This window comes from Bombina bombina, chromosome 4 (assembly GCF_027579735.1).
Source record: "Bombina bombina isolate aBomBom1 chromosome 4, aBomBom1.pri, whole genome shotgun sequence".
NCBI classification, from domain to species: domain Eukaryota; kingdom Metazoa; phylum Chordata; class Amphibia; order Anura; family Bombinatoridae; genus Bombina; species Bombina bombina.
Genome location: NC_069502.1, coordinates 1,134,640,064 through 1,134,663,013, shown reverse-complemented (window position 1 = coordinate 1,134,663,013; position 22,950 = coordinate 1,134,640,064).

Sequence of the window (22,950 nt, the reverse complement as noted above, 5' to 3'; positions counted from 1 at the left end):
CCAGAACATGGATCTCACTGAGATCATTCCCTCCCAGATGCACAACAATCACATGCGGTATACCCCATCTCCTATGTGCGTCTCTCACAGAGCCAGCAACTCATGCCAATGCCCAACCACCTAATTGATGCTCTGGCTGAGGGGAACTAAGCTGCTAACCACCCACCCCAAATGGACGCCCAATAGACATAGGAATGTCCAACTATCCAACTGTGCACTGAACGGACGCCCAATGGACATAATCCAAATGTGCACTGAACCTTTAGAGGAACCTGTAAAACAACATCATAACTAAGAAAATCTGAACACCCATATGCAACAATACACAAACAATTTACTGCATAAGCAGCCTAACATAAAGCTTATATCTATGAAAACACCACCTCCCTAAACGCCTAATGCTGCCTCTGAGGTTACTGCACCTTTCCTAAAGGAATGCATACCTATCCTACGCAGATCAAAAGCAGCTCTTTGGGCTGCAGCAGTCAACACCATCTTGAAATGGTAGTTGAAAGAGAAGAGCCATCCTCATTAATTAATCAGAAATAATTAGAAGCTATGTTGTATGTCACAAATACCAGCAGACTACACACATTTTGAAGGGGGTGAAATGTAGAAATCATGCAAAATATTAATCAGTTACCAAACACCAAATATACCACACACTCCTTGATTGTCTTTCAAGGGACATTAGTTGAAGCTCCATAACTTCACCAACTAAAGAAGCAACATATCTCAGATTATGATGTAGCTACCCCTCTTGCAAGTGGATTAAGTGTCTACCTATATTCTAAGTTTTTCATAATGGTAAAAAAGCATTTTATTATTATTTGTAATATTACTATTCTACTATACTTTTGTAATTCTTAAACAATAACTAGAACTTCCTTGAAGAGGAACTGAATGTGGCATAAAAACAGCAAAGCTTCCTATACACCAACCACTCTCCCTCTCTTCAAGCTACCTCATGTTTCCTAACATTCAGATGTCATAAAAGAGACTGCCAAAGACACTCAATCTAAACTCTGAATTCTTGTCTTTTCTTTACAGCCACAAAGACACTTCTATTTGCACATTTGTCATTGCAGCACAAAGTCTGTCTTGCTGACCTTCAACAAATATTTTAAATTCATTGCATGGTACTTTTTCAAAGTTCATACAGCCTTGAAGCTCTGACTTCACCCAAGTAACTGTCAACCTGTTGCTTTAATCTGACTGTATATATATCTTCTGCATGATTAATCAGACATTTTGCAAATGCATTTTTGACAAGAACAAGAAAAAAGATGGCAATTAAACTTGCTCAGTTGCTTTAAGTTTTTCCTAAAATAATTACTGTCCTAGAGAAAATGTGCTTTATATTTTTTCTGTTCTTCACACTTGTAAAGATCATTGTCTAGAGCAATGGTAAGGATTTTTTTTTCTTATGGGCCTTGCTATTTTATGGAACCAAGTCAGAGCGTAACCAAACCTCAAAGGGCACCAGGGCAAAGGCTGTGGTGGGGCTCCCCAATTTAAACAACTTCCTTTCTGAGCCAACACCCACAAAGAAAAATAGCTTTTTTCTGTGACTTAGAGTTATATTTCCCCCTTGGTTAGTTCACACCAAAGCATATGCATTTCTGCAGCATTCCTATACAAATTTGGTGGTTTGTTTTTTCTGTACAGCAACATTTTATCAGACATCTTAGAAACCCTGTCACCATATTTGCAAAGACAAATCGATACACTTTCCTTACACTATAGGTTCTGATTTGCAGGAGAGGCACACATAGGGGCCAGACTTAATGACTGTGTAACATGGGACCAACCACCTTCCCCTGTAGCAATGCCACTACTGATTGCAGGGTCAAATGGGCCCCCTAGAGCCGGAGGCTTGGGCCCAGTCTCAACTGAGACCTCTGAGACGCCTGTAGTTAGGCCTCTGGTGCCAAGGAGTCATCCCCTCTCTACAAAGAAGTTTTCTACATTCTGTATGCTATTATCTTTTTTTTTTTTTTTTTAAATTAACCTCAATATACCTAAATTTTGCAAAAAAAAAATACTTCTTTTGACCTTTCTATCCCTTTAATCAATATATAGGGATAAACTAGCTTTGCTTTTTCATTGTAAAATTATTAATTTTAGAGTTTTATACATTTAGGGCTAGATTACAAGTGGAGCGCTAAATATCGATTGCCTGGCTGCAAGCAATATTAGCACTCCACTTTGTAATACCAGGGCACGATAATGTGCGCTGGTATTACAGGTAAATCACAATGCATTGCTAGGAAGAATTGCGCTCACGAGAGCTCGCTTCCAAAGGCTTCTATGGGAGCCTCGTTCTGATGTCAGAGACTGCATCAGAACCTCGCACAGTAAAGGCGGTAAGTAGAGCAGCGATGGCAGCATATTTTAAATATATATTGTTACCCTATATATAAGCATATACATATATATTTGCATTGCAGTCTATGGGAACAGTTCCCGCAATGTATAGGCACTTTTCATACAACTACCACCAACTTTAAAGCCTAAAAACCGCCTAGTGCAGTTATTTTTTATTAAAAATGCTAGATCATTTTTTAATAAAAAACTATAATGCCCTCTATTGTGAAGGCATTTTGGGCACTTTTACGGCAAGGACGCGCAGAAAATCTGTTTTTCGCAATTGGGAAAACTCTGCGTGTGTTATGTTTTTTTCGCATTTGGAGTTGTGCAGGTATTACAAGTTGCAAAATAACTTATTTTGCACGCGCCTTAACCCGCGTAATCCAAAAAGCCAGATCGCGTGTGCGTTCATGTATTCCGCCATAGAAGTTAATGGAGAAGACAAATAGAAAAAAAATCCCAACTAAAACCCTAATCTATTGCGCAAAGCCCATGACTTATTCTCCTCGAAAAGTGTACATGAAAATGCAAAGATTTCATATTGCATATCAATATATATCAATACTGTATGTCTAGATATCTTGAGATCTTTATGTGAATATCTCTTTGAAAACATATCTCTATACATAGAAATCCATGTTTCTCTATGTCTGTGTATGTATGTCAATGTAAAATAATCCCTTCATCTGCTTTTTTTTTCTAACACTCGAGATCTTCTATCTTTGACCCTGTATAACTTTTGTGTGCAGTATTTTTTTTATATAACGTTTAATAGACAGTGTTAATATTAGTGTAACTATACTTTGTAATGTATTTTTTAAGTGTTATGTGAAACTTTTATGTTGCGGAAAACTGTTAACTACAGCTCTTCGAGCGTGGAAAGGATTTTTAAAAAAAGGCGATTGCACGAGCACAATCGCGATTTTTCAAGACTTGTAATATCTGTGCAATGAAAATTGATTGTGAAAAGACCATATCACGTGCGGAAAACTCATACAGCGTGATTTGTAATCTTGCCCTTAGAAAATTAACTAGAGATCTCTGGCTAATTTTTTGAGCACTAATTGCTACTGAGAGCTCGCGGTAGCATTAACCAGGTCACTTGTAATGGCTGGTTAATTATTGCGCAAACGGGCAAATTTGTGTGATAATTTAGCATTCTACGTGTATTATCCTAACCACTTAATACAACATTGATGATATAAATTATGCTATTGCATTTATGTTTGATCTTTATTTTGATCAGACAAGCTAATTTTGTTTGAAACTTTATAGATGCAAATGCTTTTCCTAGATATTTCAGGGACCTGGTATTATTTACCGATGATAACAATAGATAAGTCACAAAATATGGCAATACAGTTTTCGTCTTTCTCACCTGATCTCTGCCAACTCTGTTGAGAATTTAAACATAGTGGGGTTATTTCCAATATATAGGTATACCTCACTTTACAGCGCTTCACTTTACAGCGCTTCGCTAATACAGTGCTTTGTGGAGCTGAAATTCAACCTATTAGGACTTTGAAATAGTGCTGAAAAGTGACTGGCAGCATTTTGTTATGCTCAGTTCAACCTGTTTACAGCATTACGGTGCAATCTGTGTCTCAGTATTGTAGTCTGGCAAATTGTACTACAGTAATTGTCACTATTTTACAGGTACACTTTTTATTGAATACTATCTGAATACTGTGCTTTTCTAGTGTTAAACTAAACGTAGCCCTATTGCACCTCTAATATATGTTAGATAAAACATGTTTTAAAGTTTTTAAACACACTGGCAAATGAAAAGAAAGCTAAAACTACATTCTTTCACTTTAATGCGGTTTTCACTTTACAGCGAGATATACCTGTATCTGAAATTCTCATTCAATATCGGAAAAACGAGACTGGCTGGTATTTCTTTTATCAAAACAATCACAGCTGAGGTTATAATTCCCATTAGAATTAATCTGTATTCCCCCATAACAGCAATATTAATAACTGCTAATGGCTGTCAATCACCAAAATCCGAAACAATCTGAATGCCATTTGTATGTGAGTAGTATACGGGGCATTTCTTTTTAAAACATTTTTTAATCATTCATTGAGAAAAACCTCATTTTCTAATTTGGCAAGATTTTCATCTAGACTCAAGAACACTGCAGGAAATTATTTTCTGTAAGAAAATAGTGGCCGCAACAGTTCTCACACTATAAATCATGAAAAGTTCAAAACCTAACTGTACAGAACAAAGTTTTGTCTTTGCCGAATTTCTATTTAAGTAATGTTAATACTAGCTTCTAGTTATTATAGAGTGCATTCAGAAAGTATTCAGACCCCTTCTTTTTTCACATTTTATCTTGCAGCCTTATGCTAAAATGGTTTAAATAATTGTATATTTCACATAAATATACACTCTATACCCATAATGATGAAGCAAAACCCCACAGATTTTTGATAACTTTTAAAAAAAGAAAAAAACTGAAATATCACATTGACATACGTATTCAGACCCTTAACTCAGTACTTAGTTGAAGCACATCTGGCAGCAATTACAGCCTCAAGTCTTTTTGGGTATAATGCAACAAGCTTTGCACACCTGGATTTGTGGATTTTCTTCCCTGCAGATCCTCTCAAGCTCTGTCATGTTGAATGGGGACAATCAGACAGTCATTTTCAGGTCTTTCCACAGATGTTCGATTGGGTTCTCAAGTCCGGGCTCTGGCTGGGCCACTCATGGATATTCACAGAGTTGTCCCTAAGCCGCTGTTGCGTTATCTTGGCTGTATGCTTAGGGTCATTGTCCTGTTGGAAGGTGAACCTTCAGACGAATCTTAGCACTTTGGACCAGGTTTTTATTAAGGATATCTGTATTTTCATTATGGATACATAGATGTCCTTAATGAAAACCTGTTTTCATTGATATACATCCTTATCCGATTCACTTTTGTACCTTTAGATAGTTTGTAGTGTCGGCCCTTATATTGTTGATAAAGGAAGATGGAAATGTTATTATAATAAACACTGTAGTTAAATACATTTTTAACAGCCTGCAAGAATTATCTTTTAATTATGAATCACAAAATCCAGGATCCAAAGAGACCCATAAGTAAAGTAGTTATTGCAAATAGTATTTATATGATATTAAAATGATTAAGCAATAAGAGACAAAGGGAATTCAAGTGGGAAAATGTAGACAATGAAGAGCACTTTCTGTTTATGTAAGAAGCGTTATTAAGATTGTAAAATATATAGACCCTGGTAAATAAGGAGGTGAGGAATGCAGTGTATTTGTGAAGCCTCATGGAACAAAAAATGCAGGATATCAGACACATATTAGAACTTAAAAGACAACAAAAAAAGAGGAGGTGCCTCATGGTGCAGTAACTTCAATAAACAGTTTAATGCAAAGTCAGAAGATTCTACTCATTTGTAAGAAAACACTTAGATCTGTGCTAACAACACTGACCAGGACCTCAGAGCTACCCAGAAAGCTCACCACCACCACAGGAACACCACCGCAAGCAGACTTGGATTAACAGTACACCATCACCAGAAACCAATGGCCAAACTGCCACGACTGCTCAAGAGTGGTAAAATATTAACGTGGCCAAAGCACTGTAGCTAGTAACAACAAAACCACAAGAGTGTATAATAAAAAGTTGAAAACTCTAAAAAAATCTTAAAAGCAACATGTTTCTCAGCTGCATGCTGTTTCCTCAAGCTTCTGCAACTAAATTTCAACTTTTTCAAGCAACAAGGAGGGAATGAATGTGATATCTATCTCTTCAAAGACTAGAATTAATAAGGAACAAAGAATACTGGTTTTGTAACAAATACTGGTCCCTATTTGCTCACATTGTTGATTCTGAACCTAGTGGTCGACCACAATCTATCGGATGTTTTTTTTAGTGGACATATTTTGTTTCGATGTGTTCACAATAGCAGGATTTCTGGTTTTTCTAAAAGACAATAATATGTTTTTGTCTGGCTGAAAAAAGGCCTTTATTTAACATGGAGTTGAACTTGTCTCACTAATCACAATCCATTTTCTCAGTACTTTTCAACAGGTTCTCAAAACCATTTTACACCATTTGATAAAGTCAAGCAATTTGGAATAATTATAAAAAATAATTATATTATTCAAGACACTCTGAAATGGCCACAGACAATATTTTAAAGGTGTAATTCCATACATGGTTCACTAAATCTCTATTCTTCACTATTGTATAGTCCGTCTGCAGGACAGAACTTTACATATGTATATGTAAATGTACATATGTATATGTATTTAAATTGTGATATTTTGTAAAGTTAAGGGAATCTTCAGGACAAGTGAGATCAGGAACCCATATCTAGAAATGGGGGTAGTAATCACTTCCTCTTAATGTTTGTTTCTAATTCACACTCACATTTTCGTGATTGTCACTTTCAGTACAGATGTCTTCATAAATGGGATTTGCACTTTCATGACGGGTTTTCAAATAGGATCTCACCTTTGTGACCGGACTTTCAAATGGTATTACACTTTCTTGACTGGGCCCTTCAAACAGAATCGAGCTTCTGTGACTGGGATATTAAAAGGGATTGCACCTTTGTTACGGCAAAGAACCTGTTTATGGCGATTTTCGTGATTGTCACTTTCAGTAAAGATGTCTTCATAAATGGGATTTTAGATGGAATTGTACCTTTGTGACCGGCATTTCAAATAGAATTGCACTTTCATGACTGGTTTTCAAATAGGATCTCACCTTTGTGACCGGACTTTCAAATGGGATTACACTTTCTTGACTGGGCCCTTCAAACAGAATCGAGCTTCTGTGACTGGGATATTAAAAGGGATTGCACCTTTGTTACGGCAAGAACCTGTTTATGGCGATTTCCAGTTTATGCAGCTACATTACTGAAATTCTGGTCATGAATTTGCTATCCCGTTTGGAAGTCAAGTCACAAAGGTGGAATTCCTTTTGAAATCCTGATCATGAAGGTGTTAACCTGTTTGCACAACATTGTTGTGGCTACATTATAGCAATGGAGTGGTTTCATGATTTACAGCATGAGAATGTTAAAATCCTGTTGTAGAAGTTGAGACCACTGCCTTCTAATAGAAGGCCGTAGTGTTCTTCTCGATTTTAGAAATATATCTTGACAAACTTGAAAACAGTGCTTTTTCAATCAGTAATTGAAAATATTGAAAAAAAAGCAAAATTAAAAATAGTTTTAATGTAATCATTGAGCAAACATGGCCAGTATACCCATCAAGCCGATTTACAGGATGGATGGATTCAGATTATTATAGGTTAATCTCACACATGTAAAGTATGATTTCACTTACACACTGCACAAAGGTGTTAATTCAAAAGAACTGTATGGTAAAAGAGGTGTGAAAGAAAAATTATATATACCTCTTTTGGCTGGATCCTAAGTTTCATCCCGATAACAAGTACTTAGCATCCTAAAGCATGTTTTCAAAATCATTTCTATTGAAAACTTGTGTGCAGCAGTGGGAATTTAGTGGCCAAATCCATTTCAGATTTTAATCACCTGAAAAATAAGTGTTCTGTATTAGCTGAAAATGAAACCTAGTTTTCAGGAGTTGATATCAGAAAAATTGTGATTGAGGCCATAGACTTCCGTAGAAAGACAAGTCAGTTAAAAAAAATAATAATCTATTATTGTGGTTTTAAAATTTTAACCCCTTGCATCTGTCATATAAAATATGATATATCATTGGAGGCTATGTGCATAGATATCATATTGATTATTTCATTCATATCGGAAGCTATTGATATCAATTTTTATTGCTGCATGATACAACATTGTAGACAACACTGAAATGGGTGATGTCGACCCCCCTTCCTGTTGTCAGGGACACATTACAAGCCTGGCATGTCCCACTACATATGAAAGATAGTATGTTTACTCAGACCTCCTGCTGTTCAGAGTTTCACTAGACAGGACTTCTAAAGAACTAATATTTGTCCCAAACTAAAAAGAGTCTGTGTTAATACCTTTGCTCAGATCAAAATCTATGACTTAAAAAATTGCCCTAATAAAGGTCCAAATAGATAATGACCCCATGCAAGGACAACAGTCACTCAGTCTGAGGTGACCTTTGAAGCTAGCTGAATCTCAGGGGATATAGGAATTAGCAATTGTGTGCTATACAAATGGGAGTTCCTCTGAAAATCCAATACACAAAATGATGTCTGAAAGAGACACTGGCAATTGAATGGGTACTGGGGCTTAAAGTTCAATTTTATAAATAAAATATTTTTTAGCTGCAGAAATGTTTAATTTTTACCTCAGTATGGTAACAATATATATATATATATATATATATATATATATATATATATATATATATATATATATATATATATATATATATATGAACCTAGAAGATTGTCTGTGCCTAAAATTTTATATAATTTAAAATACTTAGATGGTATTAACAATATAAATGCCTAAATATACTATATCAGATAGCGTCTGCTGTGTTAAATAAATAACCACATATGTAAAATATTTAACTAACTTGTTTCAAAATGGATAACATATTCTTTTGTTTTTCAGACATCTGATGTACAAATTAGGTTCCAAATATGACTAGCAGTCACTGCAAAGTTTACTTCCAATTACATAAATGATATAAGATAGTGACTGGGAAATTAAATATATACCAGTATATCAAATGAACTGATATACAAATAAAGTCAGATATACATATATCTTTTATTGGTTTATACTACTAGTCCACTCATAAAAATGTAACTTTAAAATGCATCTTTTAAAATATTATAAGTAAAATACCTTATATTTAGTCTTGAAATACTCAGATTAAATAGTATTAAATGGTCCCATACATATTGGACATATTTATTTGCTGATGCTGTAAATTATAAGTGTATTTTAATGAATAATTTAAAATATATATATTAAACTGTTAGCAATATTTGCAAATAAAACTGTATTATTAAATTATATTTGCAAATAAAAATATATATATTAAACTGTTAGCAATATTTGCAAATAAAACTGTATTTCTATTGTCTGTCGCCCCCCAATGGTTTGAACGAGAATTACAGCCAAAAGGGTCTGGCTAAAAAAAACAAACAAAAAAAACATTAATTCCCAGTAAGCCAATGAATTGTTCAGCTTTGAAGGGCCTATAGGGGCAAGCTTTGGTTGAGGGAGTTAGCAAAATTTTACCAATGATTATAGAGAAGAGGTAGGCTTTAATCACTTGATAAAAGTCTCATGCAAAAGGAAAAAAGGGGGATGCTGCTGAATTTTGACTGGGTGATTAACTTGCTGCCGTGGACACAGTCTCTAAAAAGCAAAATTGGCCTAACCTTTTTATTTCCAGAATTGCAATACCTTTAATATGATGTTGAACGGATTTATCTGAAAAAGCTGAAACTTCAAATTGGTTTAATTTGTGACGTATTAATGGCTATTTTATATTTTAATAGATTTTAGCAAATAATTTTTTTTACAGCATAGTTAAACTACAGCTGTGTGTTATATGGTAATTTATTCTTATATTTAATATTATTTAGACCAAGGGTAGTAAGTATACTGGTGTATATAAATATTTAGAAATAATTTTTGTATTTTAATGTCATAAGCTAATTGCAGCTATTGCGATATATTTTAGAATTTGTTTAATTGTGGCTAAATAAGAGGTTATTTCAGGCCAGATTAATTGGCATATAAATAGGCTGTTGCATTAACAATATAAAATTTCTGGTGGTTTAATTGAAGTTATATAGAACCATTTGTGGGCTAAATAGTTTAATTATACTTTTCTGAAAGTTCTCTTAGATTTACTGAGATTTAGTAAGATGTGTGTGAAGCATCTTGTTATATTGTCAACTAAGCACTGTTAAGTTAGCAGTCCATTTTTTGGTATTGGAGTAAATATTGCTGGATAATTATAGACTGTTCTGGTATTCTCATTTGTGATATTTTAATAAGAGATTAATTGTAAGTAAGGTTAAGTTTTAGAGATATATTTTATGGGCTGTCTTATATAGAAACTTGTAACAGAATAAGCATATATAATTGATTCACAATCTAGTTTTTACATAAATATAATTTGATGTGTTTCTAAAGATAACTGATCAGAACAAAGGATTAAATATTAATTTTTAATAATAATATTGTTGTCCAATTTATAGATATCTCAGTAGTGATATTTTGGAGTACACTGCAGAGATTTGATATCTTACTGAAGTGTATTGACAAAGTTCTGCTATATTAATTGTAGATATCACTGACAATAATTTTATATGGCTATTAATTATTAATATTCATAATTACAATACGTAACACGATGGAGGACACTCCTGAGACGTATCAACATTATTGGAGGTTACTGCTGAGATAATAATAAATAATATTGTAACCTAGTATATACAACATAATTGGAGGCATCGCTGAGATTATTATCTTTATCACATTGATATAACATATTTTGTAGTAAATAGAAATTATTATTATTAAAAAAAAATATATATATTAATTTTAGAAAAAAAATAATATTTTTTTGGTGTTGCTAAAATTATATTAGCGCTTTAAGTTAACCAAATACTAAGCCAAAATAATAATGTCTGTTACTAGAAGTGAATCAATTAAAACTTAAAACAGAAGCTATTATTCACCTTAGAAATATATTAAAGGGACAGTATACACTCATTTTCATATAACTGCATGTAATATACACTACAATAAGAATAAGATGCACAGATACTGATATAAAAATCCAGTATAAAACTGTTTAAAAACTTACTTAGAAGTTCTCAGTTTAGCTCTGTTGAAAGGGTAGCTGGAAAGCCCACTGAAAGTGGGAAATAAGACACTCCCTCCTCCCCCTTCTTTTGCATATGAAAAGACCATTTGCACAAACAGATGCAAACTGGAGTATGGAGCTGACGGTATTCTCATAAAACTTTGGGGCTTGGTTAGGAGTCTGAAAATCAGACCAATGTTATTTAAAAATAAGCAAAACTATTCATTTAAAAAAAAAAAAAAACTTTATGGGCTATATAAATAGATCATCTACAAAATATTTATGCAAAGAAAAATGAGTGTATAATGTCCCTTTAAGTATTAAGGGAGAATTAGACGCTTATATTAAGATGCTTAAGACAAAGGCCAAAAATATTGCAAATAATATATGGTGTGGCGAAAGTGAAATATTTCAAGGGTTGCCAAAATTTGGCCAACCTCAGAAACTGAAAAATAATAATAATTTTCAAAACTTGGGGTCTGCTCCTCTATGTGAACAATGAAATGTTTAATAAGATTGAAGGACATAACTCACAATTGGAGCAATTGAGGGGTGAAAATCATTCCTTAAGACTAGATGAGGAAGAGGCAGAACGAGTCCAGGATAAAATTGATGAGTTTGCCCAAAACATGGCCACCTTACAAAAAAATAACCTAAATCTAGTAGCCAAAACAGAAGGTTTAAATAAACAACTTGCAGAGAGCCAGGGAGAAAATTTCTTATTAAGAGAGAAATATCATCAGGTTAAAAACCTGCACCAGAAAGAGTTAAGTAAACTAAAAAGGCAGCATAAAAATAATAAAACTCCCTCCATTAATAGTGAAAATAATGAGGATAGTGCAGGTTCTTTAAAAACCCTAAAATAATTTACGTTAAATGAACTGCAGAACATTAAGGAAGAACACAAAGGTCTCCGATTGGATCAGAAATACACTTCCCAAATAAGCAGCCACCTCATGTTTTAAATTAATGAAATTACTCCATCTCAGAGGGGGAGGACAGCTCTAATAGTGAGCCAGAGGGCGGAGCCATTTACCCAGATAGCCCATATAATACTAATACACGTAAGGGATATCCCTATAGTAAAAGAAGGGCAGATAGGGGGCGCTCCAGCCCCAAAAATAAAGTCCCTAGTAAAAACCCAAGATGCATCTAATAAGGTATATAACACCCCTAAAATAATTACTTTTTAAAGTGGTGCAGTACCTAAATTTTCCAAAAAGGGAACCAGTTCTATAATTGACCACTTAGAGGCCTATGAAAATGCTTTATCCATAATGAATGTTAATAGTGAGCAGTCAAAAATTTAATTTCTGCCATGGGTATTTGAAGGTAAGCATCACAAATTCTTTGCTTCACTAAAGGATATGAATATTCATTCCTGGAGTGAAACAAAACAACAGTGTAAAAAGGAGTTTGGGCAATATCGCACCAAAACAGCTGCTAAAATAGCTGTATACGGTTTAAAATATGGTGTCAATCAAAGCCCTATAGAATTATTTTCTGCAAAAAAAAGTGTGTACAGTATGGCTCAGAATTTATTTTATGAAGCATTGCCAGTGCACATCACAATTAATTTGGCTAGAGATTTTGATGAGAACTGCTCATTGGACTGGCTGATCAAAGAGAGTACAAAGTTATACTCTATTCAGCAGTCCGGTGAACAGGGGATTAAAAGTGAACCAAGGCCCAGCCCTAAAATTGTGGCAGAAACTAGGGTGTTACCTAGCCCCCTAAATCTAGAGTCCAAAAAGAAAACTTATGCGGAAGTTGCCCGAGAAAACCGGCCTTCCCCACAATGTTTGAGTATGCCTTTTTCCCCACCAAGGACTGAGGTGCAGAGGGAATATACTCAAGATGGGGGGCATACCCAGATAATTAGGTATCCCCAAAGAGATGAATACCCACAAGGTAATCGGTATCCCCGTAAAATAAATACCAAAAGTGGTGAAAATACTCTCAGGGTAACCAGACACCCCAAATAAATAGTGCTCCCCAAGATATTAATGCTGAGCAAGTTGAACCTCAAAGACAACTACGTCAGAATAGAAACAATAGCTATGATTCTGAGGGAATCAATACCCTGGGATATAAACAAAATCGGTCCATGGGTAAAAATAGCTTGTACAATTAAGTGGGCCTACTTAGTACAATCAATGGGCCACAGGCACAAACATAAATACTCAGGTATTACCTGAGAGAGAGGTGAGAGAAATACCAAATGAAATAATAAATGTCAATAATGGTACTAATCATGTTCTCTCCCCACAGCCCAGAAACGGACGGCCTAGCTGTGATGACAGGTAGCCTCAGCCTGGAAGCTCTAACAAATCTCTTCTTTTGCAGTTATCCCCTATCCTTATTCCCACAGATGGAGTACACAGGAACCCTGTCAGCCCTATTATAGAGTAAGTGACTGGTAAGAGTGAAAATTCTTCTGCATCAGGTAACGGATTCAGATAACCCGTGGCGAAGCCCACAGATGTGTAATCATGCTAATTTTATGTGTGAAATGGTAGAAACTACAGGAAGATATTATTTATGTGCTGAACTCCAGGATTCAGTTACTAACCCTATAATGGGATTAATTGATACTGGATCTCAAGCAACTATTTTATCCCACAGGTACTACACACAGCTAATTGAGCTGACACCCCATCAGCCTAAACTCAGGGAATTTGATGGTTCAGTAATAGGTGATGGGGTGAATCTCTCAAAGTTTGGGGTACTGCCTTATTAAAGCTAAAGCTGGGGAACAGGCTAATAAGACACCCTGTCATTATAGTGGATCTGCCAACTGATCGTTTAATAATTGGTATTGACCTTCTTAATTGACTAAGTACCATAATTAATTGCATAAATAATGTAATTTGGTCACAAGTGAAAAGACCTATTAATTATGAGTGATCCAACATACCTAACTGTCACGTGGTGGAAGAGAAGCCAGATGCTGTGGAGATTCATTTCAGGAATAACTCTGCTCCTGAGATAACGGTCCCTTCAAAAAGATGATCAGACTCCCCTAAGTGGCTCTGATGGTAATACCATTAAAATTTCCCTTGGGAAGATAACCAATATTTCCCTAAGCGACGATGTATTAACCATATCTCTCCACAAAGGGGACCCTATGTCCCCTAAAGGGGGAGATTACTCGCAATTCCTCACAGAAATTGAGAAAGTTAAAGATGATCTATTTATCCCTATGCAAGTGCATGACCTTGGAAAATCCAAGTATGCTAAATTAAACTTAAAACAGGAAGCTAGCTACATAAGCGAAGGCTTATTAGTGCAGATCGCTGACCCCAAGATCTCTGGGTCCATGACCTGAATGACAACTCTGAAAGCTATAACATCACAGCTAAGTGTTTATTATCTTTCTCCATAGGTAATAAATCAGCAAAACACCTGTTTTTAGTTTTAAATAATCCCCATAATCAAATATACATTGGCAATGATCTCTTTCATAGATATGCCATACACATAGATTTTATTAACCTTTGCCTCTGGAGCAGGTTAAAGGGGGACCCTGAAACATTTCAGGACGAAGATGTGGCCCTGAAATCAAACCAGCAGATGCCATATGCTGTGAATATGCAGGTGTCTAGAGATATAATCCCTGCTGGGGCTGATAAATTCCTCTTATCCTTACAGGTAAAATGGGTTCAGAAATTAAAAACTTCTGAAACACTAATATGCATCTCCCACAGAATGCAAAATCTGGGTATAACAATGACCCATACTCCTATGGTAAATATTGGAACTATTCTAATACATGTTATTGTGCATAACATGACCCCACAGGATATCACCTTGTCCAAGGGAACTACCATATGATATGCTCCAGAATCCAGTGACTACACTTTTGGATTACAGAATAATATAATTGGGCTAATACCTGAAGAATACTTAACGGAAGAACAGTTAAAGGACCAGTCAACACATTAGATTTGCATAATCGACAAATGCAAGATAACAAGACAATGCAATAGCACTTAGTCTGAACTTCAAATGAGTAGTAGTTTTTTTTATAACAAATTTCACAGTTATGTACATTTCCACTCCCCTTGTACCATGTGATAGCAATCAGCCAATCACAAATGCATATACGTATAGTCTGTGATTTCTTGCACATGCTCAGTAGGATCTGGTGACTCAAAAAGTGTAAATATAAAAGACTGTGCACATTTTTTTTAATGGAAGTAAATTGGAAAGTTGTTTAAAATTACATGCTGTATCTGAATCATGAAAATTTAATTTAACCTGAGTGTCCCTTTAATAGAACAATCCTTTGCATCTATGCCAGAGGGATTGTTTTCAGTCTATTTATCCTTTCAGCTCAGAGGAAGGCATCTGTAAAATTGAAGAAGCCTAGTATTTGATCAGCCGATCAAAGAGCAAAAATACCCCAATACCCAGAATCAAGGGGGCAATGTAAATTATAATCAAGGGGATCCCACCTCTAGGTTGGAAGAAGTCTATGGGATAGGACAGCCTGAAATCTTTCCAGGATTTCAGCAAATAGTCAAAGAGCAAATCTATTTAGCTAATGGCTGTTCCAGTGATGATGAACGCTGACAGCTATGAGAACTCCTGATGGAGTACAAGGATATGTTTGCTAGGGATTCTTATGACTGTGAGACTACAGACATGCACATTGCAAGAATCCAAACAGATCCCAATGCAACACCTGTATTTGTTTAACAATACAGACTTCCTTTAGCCAACTATGATGCTCTTGCAGAAATCATAAGGAACTTGGAAGAAAGGGGGTATTATCCGACAGGTGCATAGCTCTTATAATAATCCTATTCTAGGTGTTCTTAAGCCCAATGGACAATGGCGTTTGTGTGCTGACTTAAGACAGCTAAACAAACAAGTGTACATGTCTGGCTGGCCTGTGCCATACATTGACCAGTGAATAAAGGAAAAAATTGTGGGCGCCTCAAGAAAGGCTGGTCTAAAACAATCTACAAGTCTGAAATCAACCAATGAGTTAATACTATATAAATTTGTATTTATTCGATATAATTAAAACACATTCTAAAACATCTCATCTGAGAGTAATCATCAAGTTATTCTACATGTAAAAGGACAGAAACCTAACAGTATGATGCTAAAGAGGAATTCCTATAAAATATGCTTAAGAAATACACCTATATAAAAAACCTGTAGATAGTTATTTTAAAATTGACCAAACATACATACATTCAATACAATAGTAAAAAAAACCTGTGTTAAAAATAATGCACACAAGAGATATATTCAATATGGCACGCAAGAAATATATTCAATTTGGCAATAGGAATATTTCCAATACTATTCCCGTAATATGATCAGTTTGTAAAACCAGAGATTATGTCCTACAGCTGTATATTTCCAGTTAATTAAATGATATTCAGGTGAATACATGATATATAGTTGATTCTTAAGTGCTGAGGGAGAAAGTTTTTAGCGAAACAACAGTGCTGTTCAGTACGATATGATGAAAAAGTTAAGGTACCTGAAAATATATCTCAAAACTCCGGAGCTCCGGGTATCTGTGAACATCCGTTCTATGAAGTGGTTATACCACCAAGGAGATATTAGCTGCCAACAGCTCTGGGATCCTTGAAGCTGTGCACAAAAGAAAGCCGCCGAGCTCCTCTTCCCTGTACGTCTCTAGATCCGCCTTCAGCTGCTATTCCTCCGTATATCCTGGAATATGGTGTCCTCCGTGTATCCTGGTGTATGGTGTCCCTTCTCAGACACAAACAAGAAGATTTTGACAACGCGTTTCAGCTCACTACGGAGTCTTTGTCAAGCCTGTCTTCTCAGTGTAGTATTGCTCCTTAAATACCTTACACAGAGCGTTTTATTAAAGAGGCAGGTGCCTTTTTCTTACTGCCTTAATCTTTCGCAATCAGTCTGTTATTTTTGCAGTCTTAATAAGGGTAAAAGGATTTTAATATAACCTTATGTGCCAATAATAACCTTATGTGTCAATAATTTCATTTAACATCTAACAGAGATTGCCATATCACATATAAAATATATAAAGTCTATAAGATCTAATATGTAAAGTCTATAACATCTAATATTAATTAAGACATATCTCTGAGATATACAAAATAATATCAATAGATAACACACATTTGCTCATCTAAACATATCCTATACGTTTTTTAAATGGTATAGAACTCTTATTATATACTATATAAGATTTTTAACAAATATATATGAATACTACCTGCTGATATATAAAGGGGTAATATTTATAGAGTGGTCTGTACTAAGATCAAATAAAACTCAAACTATGTGTTTAAATCTATATGAAAACAAAATGTTTTTATAGGAATGTTAATAAGGTAATCTCCTAATACAAATCATATATGTTAAATACAAATTTCTATATAGTTAAGTCTTATGAAATAATTTAAATAAGCCTAAAGAGTTCTGACCTAAAACAAGTTATATAGAATAGTGCTTAAGTTATAAAAAAGTGAAAGGTATTAAAAATGTATAAAAATGTATAAAAATGTAAGACTTTGTAGTAAGGGTGAACTCCATATGAAACAATAATACCATAACTAGAAAAGTAAAAAAGTAAATAATAATAATAATAATAATAATAATAATAATAATAATAATAATAATAATAATAATTAATATATCTATCTTATCTAAAAAAACATGATATATCCATTTCTAAATTTAAACCATTGGGGGGCAAAGTATCCAAATTAAAAATCCATTCAGATTCTAATTGTAAAAGCATATTCTCAATATCTCCCCCTCTACCCCTATCTTTAAATTTGTCTATCCCTATATAATTAAAATATTTAAGATTGCTTCCACTACATATCTTAAAGTGTTTGGGAACAGGGAGGTCTTTATTCCTTTCTTTATCTGCATTCTCAATCGATGATATGTGTTCACGAAAACGTTCTCTTAGGGGCCTTGTGGATTCACCCACATACTGTTTCCCACATTTACACTGTATAAGATATATAATGTTCTTGTCAGTGCATATAATACGTTTGTTAATTTTAAATTCCTTTCTTGTAGATGTAGAGGAAAAGACTGAGGTTTTATTAGAATATCTACACGATTTGCAGCAATTACAGGGAAAGAAAACTTTTAGATCCTTCCCTAGTAGGTCTTTATCTGGTCGTTTATTTATTCTTGACACTGTAGGTGCTAATATATTTTTTAGGTTATTGGTTTTCTTATATAAAAAAAAATGGATGATCAGATAATGACTCTCCTATTCTATTATCTTGTTTCAGAATATGCCAGTGTTTGTGGAAGATCTTTTCAAGTATTTTACGGTTTGAATTATACTAAGTGACAAATGGAATTTTTAATTTGTTACTAGTTTGATCTTGTTTTTGTTTTTTCTGGAGGAGCATTTCTCTTTTGACATTAGAAGTATTTTGTCTAATCTCCTCTATTTTTTCATTATTATAGCCCCGTTCTATAAATTTATTTTTTTAAATTTCAGATTGTTCCAGAAAATCTCCATCTTTGCTACAATTTCTCTTTACCCACAGCATCTGTCCTTTGGGAATATTATCCTTCCATATGGTGACAACTGGTTGAATGTATAAAATTATTACAATATACGGGTTTAAAAAATGTTTTAGAGTTAGGTTGTTTTCAGGATCTTCTATGTGCTTATAGAAAATACCTATAATAGGCTCTTCCTTTTGAATAGTGATCAGGTCCTCACTAGGAGAATCCTGACTTCATTGAACCAGGTTAGGCTCATTTTGTTGTTTAGCCTGGTTTCTGGTAATGGCTTCTACCTGAATTGCACCCATTAAGTGGTCGATATTAAGGAGTTCTCCAGTTATGGCTCCTTGTTTTTCCAATGAATCTGCAAGATCATTGCCTTCCTTATCAGGACCTTGAATTCTGGAATGACCCTTGGTCTTTTTCCAGTGTATGGCTAAACCATTGGACACCACTAACTTATCAATCTCGTAGAACAACTTGCCATGTTTGACTGGTTTGTTGTTAGTTTTCTGCATGCCATTTCTTTTCCAAGTTGGCAGGTATTCAACAAAATCACTAAATTTTATTTCTACTGGGGATAAAGTTTTGCTCTCATAAGCAATGACTTTGCTTAAATTATCATGCATTTGGTATAAAACAGTACTCATGCTTATATCTGTGTAACCTGTCTAAGTAGAAAGGTTTACCCCTTCAGGGTACGCTAAGCAAGGTGCTTGAGTGAGTTTTCTCTTCAGCTCTCTGATGGCTGTCTCTTGAGCCTCACTCCAGTGCCATTTCACATCCTTCTTTAGAAGAAGTAGCAGTGGTTTAGCTAATTCTGCATAATTATCAATACATTTGCAAGAATAATTTGTCATACCCAGGAATAATCTCAATTCCTTTAAGTTAGTTGGGTTCTTAATTTATTACAGTGTCCACATTTTTCTTCTAAAAATGTAATCCTTCAGAAGTAACTTCAGGTCCCAAGAAGTTTACACAAGTGCGCCACCATTGGGCTTTTTGTAGGGATAATTTGACACCTGCCCTTTTAAGTTGGCTGAGGACATGTTTAGGTTTTGTGATGTGTTTTTCAAAGTCTGCGCTATTGATCAAAACATCATCAACATAGGATAACGTCCACCTTTCCAATGCATCGGGCATAGCCTTATGCATGAATACAGCAAATTCATGTCCTGAATTTATGTATCCAAATGGGAGCCTTTAGAATGCATACTGGACCTTTTGGAAGGAGAATGCAAGCTTATACTAATCCTCCTCATGCACCACAATAACAATAATTCCCTACAACCTACTAAATGAAATATCAAATGAATAAAGGAAAAAAATTTGGGCGCCTCAAGAAAGGCTGGTCTAAAACAATCTACAAGTCTGAAATCAACCAATGAGTTAATACTATATAAAATTGTATTTATTCAATATAATTAAAACACATTCTAAAACATATCATCTGAGAGTAATCATCAAGTGATTCTACAAGTAAAAAAGACAGAAACCTAACAGTATGATGCTAAAGGGGAATTTCTATAAAATATGCTTAAGAAATACACCTATATAAAAAACCTATAGATAGTTTAACCAAATGGGAGCCTCTGCGGCAGACAGGGTCAAGTGGCTATACTATTATACTTATTTAAAAAATGACCAAACATACATACATACAATACAATAGTGAAAAAACCTGTGTTAAAAATAATGCACACAAGAGATATATTCAATATGGCACGCAAGAAATATATTCAATTTAGCAATAGGAATATTTCCAATACTATTCCCCGTAATTTGATCAGTTTGTAAAACCAGAGATTATGTCCTACAGCCGTATATTTCCAGTTTATTAAATGATATTCAGGAGATTTAATAATATTCAAGTGAGGGAGAAAGTTTTTAGCGAAACAACAGTGCTGTTCAGCATGATATGATGAAAGAGTTAAGGTACCTTATAATATATCTCAAAACTCCGGAGCTTCGGGTATCTGTGAAGATCCATTCTATGAAGTGGTTATACCACCAAGGAGATATTAGCTGCCAACAGCTCTGGGATCCTTGAAGCTGTGCACAAAAGAAAGCTGCTGAGCTCCTCTTTCCTGTACACCTCTAGATCCGCCTTTAGCTGCTATTCATCTGTATATCCTGGAGTATGGTGTCCTCTGTGTATCCTGGAGTTTGGTGTCCCTTCTCAGACACAAACAAGAAGATTTTGGCAATGCGTTTCAGCTCACTACGAAGCCTTTGTCAAGCCTGTCTTCTCAGTGTAGTATTGCTCCTTAAATACCTTACACGGAGCGTTTTCTTAAAGAGGCAGGTGCCTTTTTCTTACTGCCTTAATTTTTTGCAATCAGTCCGTTATTTTTGCAGTCTTAATAAGGGTAAAAGGATTTTAATATAACCTTATGTGACAATAATAACCTTATGTTCCAATAATTTCATTTAACATCTAACAGAGATATACAATATATAAAGTCTATAAGATCTAATATGTAAAGTCTATAAAATCTAATATTAATTAAGACATATCTCTGAGATATACAAAATAATATCAAGAGATGACACACCAGCCTCTGACGAAGTTGTGGAATCCCTATGATATGCGTAAGGACATGTCTACCGTCTTTACGCCACCACGATCAGCTGTTACACATAGCTGGCTGCTTTGTCAGTGTACAGCTGTTTTTAAATGTTGGCGTTTTTTAAACTTTTAACTTCTATTTGTACTTTATTTGTATTTGGACATTTGGGCCACCTGATAACCCTTGGATATATTAAAGGAACTGATCCCTTCCAGTCAGCACAGGGCGTTGTGGCACACATAGTGTGCACATCTGTGGAAACCCACTACAGTCCTGGAACTCTGCTACTGTGGAACTTAGAGCGATATCGTTTGAGAGACCTACATGGTTCTCAGGTGCCCATACCATACCTCACATTGTTTGGGGTTGTATCTAGTGAGTTTTCAATCGTGAATGTTAATAAATTATGTGTATTTTATGATTAACTGCACTTAGAGGAGTTGCGCCTTGTTTTCTTTTTCTCTATTCAGCTATTATCCAGTCTCCATTGCCGTGACATATATGAGGCAGCAACTCTGATCATCTGATTCTGCTAAACTTTTGAAAGCAGCATATCCTTTGAATATATTAATCTATCTTTATACCACACACTCGCCTAGATTACGAGTTTTGTCAGTAAAGACCTGCGGGGCTAACAAGCATTTTTTTCCAGAGCACACTTTAAACAACGCTGGTATTACAAGTTTTCTGAATGGCTGCGTTAGCCTCAGAAAAGTAATCGTTGATCAAATTTAGCTCCACTTCTACCTGTAATACCAGCGTTGCTTACGGTAGCGGTATGCTGGCTAAAACATGCTCGTGCATGATTTCCCCATAGGAAACAATGGGGCAGTTTGGGCAGAAAAAAAAACCTAACACCTTTAAAAAAGCAGCGTCCAGCTTCTAATGCAGCCCCATTGTTTCCTATGGGAAAACAATTTCTAAGTCTACACCTAACACCCTTTCCCCATAGGAAACAATGGGGCTGAGATGGCTGAAAACCCCCCCCCCCCAGAAATGTCTTGTAATTACTAACGCCTAGATTTAGAGTTTTGTCGGTAAAGACCCGCGTAGCTAACGCTGCTTTTTTTTCCAGCGCACCCTTAAGACAACACTGGTATTTAGAGTTGTCTGAAGGGCTACGTTAGGCTCCAAAAAGGGAGCGTAGAGCATAATTTACCGCCACTTCAACCCTCAATACCAGCGTTGCTTACGGTAGCGGCTAGCTGGAAAAACGTGCTCGTGCACGATTCCCCCATAGGAAACAATGGGGCAGTTTGGGCAGAAAAAAACCCTAACACCTTTAAAAAAGCAGCGTCCAGCTTCTAATGCAGCCCCATTGTTTCCTATATCTACACCTAACACCCTAACATGAACCCCGAGTCTAAACACCCCTAACCTTACACTTATTGACCCCTAATCTGCCACCCCCAACATCTTCGCCACCTGCATTATACTATTAACCCCTAAAATGCCGCTCCGGACACCGCCGCCACCTACATTATCCCTATGAACCCCGAATCTGCTGCCCCTAACATCGCTGACACCTATATTATATTTATTAACCCCTAATCTGCTTTCCCCAACCCCGCCGCCACCTACCTACAATTATTAACCCCTAATCTCCCGCCCTCAACGTCGCCAGTACTATAATAAAGTTATTAACCCCTAAAGTCTAACCCTAACCCTAACACCCCCTAAATTAAATCTTTTTAATAAATCTAGATAAAATTACTATAATTAAATAAATTAATCCCATTTAAAACT